A 7,937-nucleotide genomic window follows, 5' to 3' on the forward strand; every position below is an offset into this window, starting at 1 on the left:
GTACAATAATTATCTTACAACCGGTACCTTGTTAACAAAATGGATATAATTCCTTCTGAAAACAAGAACGGTTTTGGTTAGCTACAATAAACCATACAAAACAAAGCAGGTTCTCTCCTAAGTGTATATCTTGTAAAAAAACAGTGAAAATCTTTATTTCATGATGATGATTATCAGTCTGTAGTAGTGAGTATGTCCTCCTAACACATGGGTGAATTCTTCCACTCTGCAAGGTATGCTCTGGAAGACACCATGAAGTTTATAATGGGGTATAAGGTACCATTCCTCATTGGCAGCTTCAGTGAGGCCCTGAAGATCGTCAGGTGGGTTTGGATACTGTGCAATGGCCACCTTCAACACCACCCATGCACGCTGAATTGCATTCATGTCTGATGAATGTGCTGGCCAATGCATTCAGTTGATGTTGCATCTTTGAAGATACTGAGACAATGTTAGAGTATGGTGCGGTCTTGAATGGTCATCGACTAGGATGAAGTTGTTACTGATTTCATATCTGTAGGGCCTTACAATCGTTTGTAGAACTTCTCAGAGATATCAGGGACTATCCAAATTGCTGTAGATGCGTATTAAAGGGGACCACAGTCCCATCATTATTGCCACCCAGAATATTACACTTCTGCCTACAAACAGGTAGACTTCCTGAAGGTATCAGCCTTCCTGTGGTCATCTAGAGCATCTCCAAACTCTAATACGTCTAGTGTCTGGTAGCAAACCAACATTATTCCATTCTGCCATGGTACAATGCTGATGTGCAAGAGCCCAGGTCATTCGACTGTGTCAGTTCCACTGATTCAGTCCAAAATTTCTCATCGGTCTTCTGGAATGAAGACCACCATGATAAAATATTCTCCACACTGTCTGGTCTGAGATACGACTCACTATCACCTGGGATAAGTCATTTCCAATATTTCTGGCAGTTGATGTTGAGGGCCTGCGAGCCAACAGTTGGAGCAAATGATCATGCATTGCTGTTGTCATACACGAACGACCACTGCAAGATCTACCATTCACATTTCCTGTCTCTCTGTACTTTCTAGACACACAACTTCGAGTGACATGTTTGCTATTGGCAACATCTTGCTGTGTATGACCTGTTGACATTAAAGCCACTATCCTGGCTCTATGAAAGTACTGCATGCATCTATGTGGCGTGTTTCTGCAGTGCTGAACACACAGTGAATGAAGCTGTTGTTGATATTGCACTGCTTGCGGTGTGTCACTGTAGCAACAGTATGTTTACATGACTGGGAAACGACCACAAAACATACCAGTAGCAAATACTGTGCAGCATATGGGCTATAACTGGAGAAGACATGAAGTGCCCAGGTCAGTGAAACTTCTAGTATCATAGACTACTTTTTACAATAGTATTCCAAACTTTCGTTGAGAAGTGTGTATACCATATAAAGGTTGGAAACCAGATGCATGTTTGCTACTGTAGGACCCTTAACTGTTACACAAGATAGGGGTCAGAATCACAATGTCATGCAAATCATACTCAAGTGGGTTTACACAGAATCTGCACAAGCTGAGTAATGCAATCTTATAATGACTCTGAAATAAATCCTACAAGAGGCACCTAGTCTTTTAATTTATTCTTCAAGTTAATTGATCGAAGTTCCCATTCTATTGAGTGTAACTGTTTAATAGGAAATGCCAGCCTAAAAATTTACGATTGCAATTATTTTATTTTAATGGAACCTAAAATTGATCATGAATTTGGACAAGGAAGAATCATGTATATTAACATAAACCAAACATGTAAATTGTCCTCACTTGATAGAGGTGTTGGCAAGAACCTAGTACAAACGACACTGCTTAGAATCTAGTGTGCATCTTGCTTCTCTGCTACTAGAAGGGGGAGCAAGGAGAGCATATGAAATGTATGATATCTATAAACAAGTAGGTAATCAGATGCAGTACCATGATATCACCTAAAGAGGCAAAGTAGTTCTACAGCTGTCACCACTGAGAAACCTCAGTTCGAATTTTGGTTGGCTGCAAATTAACTTGAAACCCTACAGGTCGTAGCTGGGTATGTTACTGATACTACAGCACAAGGCAATGTGTTTATGATGGGTGCTACTCATGGCCAGCTCTACTGCATGAAGATGCTCTTCCTTGGAGACCGATAGAAGTATGAATGCGGAAACAAAACTAAGTGTTTGTCGTAGTGGCCAGAGAAGGGAAACAGGGAATGATATTACCCTGCAGCAAGGGTGGCAGAGTATGTAACCGACTCCTGCGGCGACCAGGAATCAACAACCTCAAAATCTCGCCTATAAAAAAGCTTTCACCGATTATGGCCTCAAAACAAATTCGTCTAGACTCCTACCAAACTCCATCAACCTAGGTGTCAAAACCATTCCTTTGTGCCAATTCCCAATGGTGACTGCAAATGTGTGCTGACATAACAATCGAGCAGTCTATCACAACCTCCACCAAAGATTGCGTGTGAAGCTTCCTGGGCACCAATGGAATATGATAGCTGGAGTGCTGTGTGGGGCGCTGTTCTGTCAGCTACCATCTGGAGCTCGGTGACCATTTCTCAGAAATGTACCAAACAACATCACAGCTGTGACACTGAGCTGGAATGTTCCTGCCCAAAACATGAGGCTTTCGCAACGAAACTGTCCCAGCCATTTTAAAAGTAACAAGTGTCCAATGGTCTGGCCCCTGAGACCCAGCATCATAAAAGGAAGCCATGAGCCATGGGAGGGTCAGGACTTCATCCACAGTGACTGGATATTGTGAACAGTTCGCGTCCTCACAGTCCAAAAGTTCCTGCTAGTCTCCAACGTGAAATGAACAGAATTTTGATATGCATGCATCCTACTACCAGTCATGTATATACCGGTACATATTATAGAGTCATCTACTTTGCAAGAGCATTATAAAACTTCAGCAAAATTACATTAATCTACATGTATGTAAATTCAGATTTCATAAGTGCAAGATAGGCTTGTTTGATGATCCTTAATTAGCATATGACGAGGCCGGAGGGCCTGCTGTCTTGCATTACCCATGCTCACGCCAGACTTCTATGCAGTATGTGTGCTTCACTTCAGAAATGTGGATAGTATGGCACAAGACTAAGAAAAAATCGTACCTAAGTCAAATATTCCACTACATGGCTGAGAGGACTAAAGGGTTAGATAAAGGAACAGAGATTAAGAACTGCCACCATTCTGTCCATTCATCACAACTAAGACAGTAAGACAGAGATATCCACTGGAATACTACACTTCTTCACTCAGTTTATCACACACATTTAGAGAACTGGACACCAGGCTGAAGCCTATGATATGTGAAGTGAGTGTGATCGATTTGACTGAGGTTCTTACAATTAATGTGCACAAATAACAAATTAGAATAATCAAAACATCTATCTGTGGCAGTAAGAAAACACCACAGGTGGCCACAAAGAAAAAAATGAAGACCAACAAATAGTCCAGTTGTATTTCTGACTAATGAAAGTACCACAGACAAATATACTTCCCAGAACAACAAATGTTTAATATACAATCAATTAAAGTTTATCTATTGTCGAAAATTATTCATTCATTCCAAAAATATGTGTAGAGCAAGAGTTAAACCCCAGACATGCACAGTATACAAGTAGAACAATGTAACATAATAATGGTGGAAAGCAGCCTAGCTCAAAGTGAACAGAGGATGATGTACATAGACATGTAGATTATCACAAAAATGAGTGTCTAGTATGATAGAGTTGACATTTATAAGAGCATATAATAGTAAGAGTGAAGGTGGTCATATTGATAAAATATTTACTATCAGTCTACTGGGTGATCAAAAAATCAGCATACATTTGAAAACTTAATATACCACGGAATAATGTAGATAGAGAGGTAAAAATTGACACACATGCTTGGAATGACATGGGGTTTTATCAGAATAAAAAATAAACAAAGTTCACAAAATGTCCGACACATGGCGCTGGACAGCAAAACGTCAGTGACTGTGTATGACAATTGTGTATAAAATGAGCTGTAATGAGAGAGAGAATCAGATGCACCAGCAGTCGCAGCATGTTGACGTTACCTGAAAAGGCGCTTTTAGTGAAGCTGTATTATCACAATGGGGAATGTGCTAGTTCAGCGTTACGAACCTATCGCCATAGGAAGGGGATTTGAACAGATAAAGGTCCGTTGACAAATGCAGCTGTGGCGAGAATGATTTCGAAGTTCAAAGCCACGGATTGTTCAGACGATAGACCCATAGTGGCAGACCGAGCGTAATGCTACTGAAACATTTCAGGAAGGAATGGAGACTGTAGCGGGTTCGTCTATGCATGGGGAAGTCACCGCTCGTGCAGTCACACATTGCACCGGCATTCCATACACTACTGTTTGGTTGGCACTTATACGTACCCTCCGATGGTATCCGTACAAAATCCATCAGCATCATGAACTGTTACCTGGCGATTTAGTGAAGTGGAGGGCATTTGTGGTGTGGGCGTTTCAAAAGATGTCGGAAGATGACGATTGGTTGAGTGACGTGTTGTGGACCGACGAAGCTCATTTCACGCTCCGAGGGTCTTTCAACGCCTACGACTGCAGAATTTGAGCTGCCGAAAGTCCTAGAACTGTCGTGGAAACTCCATTGCACGACGGTAAAGTCATGGTATGGGTTGGTTTTACCACATCTACCGTAATCGGGCCTTTTTTCTTCGAGGAAATGTTGATTCTGGTTATGTAACTGCTATTGTGATGGGTGAGAGGTACGCCGATATGTTACAGAATCGCATCATCCCCAGCCTGCCTCATAAACACCTGCTGGAATGTACGATGTTTATGAAGGATGGCGCTCCACCCTATATTGCTAGACGTGTGAAAGATCTCTTGCGCGTGTCTTTTGGTGATACTCGTGTGCTCAGCAGCTACTTTCGTCATGCTTGGCCTCCCAGGTCCCCAGACCTTAGTCCATGCTGTTATTGGCTTTGGGGTTACCTGAAGTCACAAGTGTATCGTGATTGACCGACATCTCTGGCGATGCTGAAAGACATCTGACGCCAATGCCTCTCCATAATTCCAGACATGCTTTACAGCGCTGTTCACAACATTATTCCTCGACTACAGCTATTGTTGAGGAATGATGGTGGACATATTGAGCATTTCCTGTAAAGAACATCATCTATGCTTTGTCTTACTTTGTTATGCTAGTTATTGCTATTCTGATCAGATGAAGCGCCATCTGTCGGACATTTTTTGAACTTTTGTATTTTTTTGGTTCTAACAAAACCCCATGTCATTCCAAGCATGTGTGTCAATTTGTACCTCTCTATCTACATTATTCCATGATTTATTCAGTTTTCAAATTTATACTGACTTTTTGATCGCCCAGTATTTCATCAAGAACTCAAAAGAAACGAGATTTAAAAATTATGAAGAGAAATATATGTAGAGTTTAGAAGTCAAAAAAGACCAAAATTCTATGTTCATTAAATAATGTGTAAACTGTAATTGAGAACAAATTACTAGTATGAATGAGCTATAGATATCCAACGCAGATCTGCATTTATCCTATCAAAATCATCAAAGCGTTTATCAGTAAAAATAAGTGAATTGATTATATCCTTACTATTTATGCCTTTAAAACGTATTAATTACATAAAAGACGTAAGGAGATAAAATCCATATGAGAAGTGTCTTGTTGCATTGAGAAAAATGCCGAATTGATTAGTGAAGGACATATTAGAGCACATAATACAATGAAAATGTGTCATTAGAGTTTACACAGATGTGTGTAAATACATGTGAGTTGAAACTGAGTTGTGTTTAGTCATCAAATCAATCAAATGCCTACCATAATGACGGTAATGTAAAGAAAGCTCCACACACACATACCTCAACACGAAACGTTTGCCCTACACAGTGCCTTGAGTGGAGTGTGGTTTGTCCATGTGAAAGGTAGGTGGGGTTATACTGAGGGTGTGACAAGAGAGGGAGAGGATATTGGAGACGGCCCACAGTCACACGCACCACGCCTATTGGGGAGCAGTAGGAACGATGCAGCTATCAAACACTCAGACTCTTCTCAGGTGGCCATTGGGTTGGTCTCTGAAGACGATTCATTGTGGAACAGGAGGCTCACCACTACGTTGATTACTGACGTCTAGACCACATAATGTATGCATTCCCAGTGTGGTGCATTATTAGCCATGTACACATATTGAATAATGATGTTACCTTGGTGGACTCCGCTGAATAGACGTTTATTCCGTCCATTTAGTCCTCATCCAAGAGTCAGACACCAGTAGGTTCATGGCTTGTGCCTTGTACCATGCCAGACCAGTGTTTCAACAGGTGGGCGAGGCATGTTGACTGCTACAACCAATGACACCCAGGCACGTTGCGTCGATCCTTGTCGTCTGCCTCCCCTGGGGACTCCTGTAGTGCTAGCACATGCCAGCCCTCTACGGTGGGCAATGATATCGTCATGTCTACTATGACCCACATTTGTGAACAGGCCTCACGCATGTATCTGCTGCGCCTTGTCACCGACTGTGAAATTTGTTTGGGCCAGGGATTATTTCACATTGGCTGCTTAGGGAATGTCTCTGGCCTCACATTGCACATCAGCCATTAACTCAGCTTTTCTCTCCCTCCAGCTTACCCTTCTGCTGACCGCTAGGTACGAGATTGCGTGATGTCCCTTCTCAAGCTCCATTGTGCATCACTGTACAACACTGATGCATTCTGATTTTGGAACACTGTCCACAAACCTTACAAGTTTCTTAAAACATTGATAAACATAGGTACATATTATGAATTTATAAATGCATCAAAGCAATGAACTGCACATACTAAGGACCTCACTATTTCTCATTCTTGTGAGATGCAAAAAGGAACCAACTGATTAACATGAGACAAGAATAACCTAACTTCTATACTCTTAGACATCTAACTATGAACATGATACGCAAGTTAATCCTTGTGTATGCCACAATTAGTGTATCAACATCTAATTTGCACAGGTTAAGCACTTACAAGTAAATGGTTGAGGGAACCACTTGTTGCACTAACTTAAAATAGTGCTTATCATTAACATCAGAAATCCAATGCTACCTGTCACCATCTACTTCTAAAACTGCCCTTATGAATTACCAAGCAAATGGACATACAAGTAACTAAATTAAACATGCTTTTGTAATTATCCTAGTGTAGCTAATAAGTAAGTAATGTGACATAAATTCTCTACATATATTTTTCGTTTGCATATAATTCTATTTTTTGAGTAGATTATGAATAATTACCCCTCTGTCTTTTTTGTGTGTCATGCCTAGACCTCCTGCTCCTTTTTCTTCGTTTCCCTTCCATAAGGGCAGCACCTATGGGCATAGTTGCAATATACCTCGAAAACGCATTAGGTAAAAAAAAAGTCAAATTGGACATCGGCCGCACTTTCGTCGACATGAACGAAGTTATAAATGAGTATGCATATTCGACTGATGTACACGAGCTGAAAACAAAGACAGAGGAGGAATATACTTGTCATTCCATATTATTTAGCATCTGGATGTCCCCATTGTATTGATGCAATGGTGGAGGACTCCCTCGTGACATGGAGTACCTCCCATTTGGTTTCTGCGAGTTGTGGATCTACCTGCGGTCTGTATGCTTCCGATAGGGATGATTTGATTTCTCTGAAACTCATGAGACGTCGTTAGACGTGAAGACTTGCTAGTTAATACTATTAAACAAATTTTGCGAAAGCTACAAGTTAGTAAAGAAGGTTTGACCTGATTGAGTAACAATTCTGGTAGGTACTAGCACAATGAGAACATCATTATCGATCACTATAAATTGTGCACACACCATAGGGTGTTGTGATATCGTGACAAACGCAAAACGATGGGTGGCCCTTCGCAGTCCCTTTAACACTTTCAGCATACG

Source organism: Schistocerca gregaria, chromosome 3 (assembly GCF_023897955.1).
Source record: "Schistocerca gregaria isolate iqSchGreg1 chromosome 3, iqSchGreg1.2, whole genome shotgun sequence".
Lineage (NCBI taxonomy): Eukaryota > Metazoa > Arthropoda > Insecta > Orthoptera > Acrididae > Schistocerca > Schistocerca gregaria.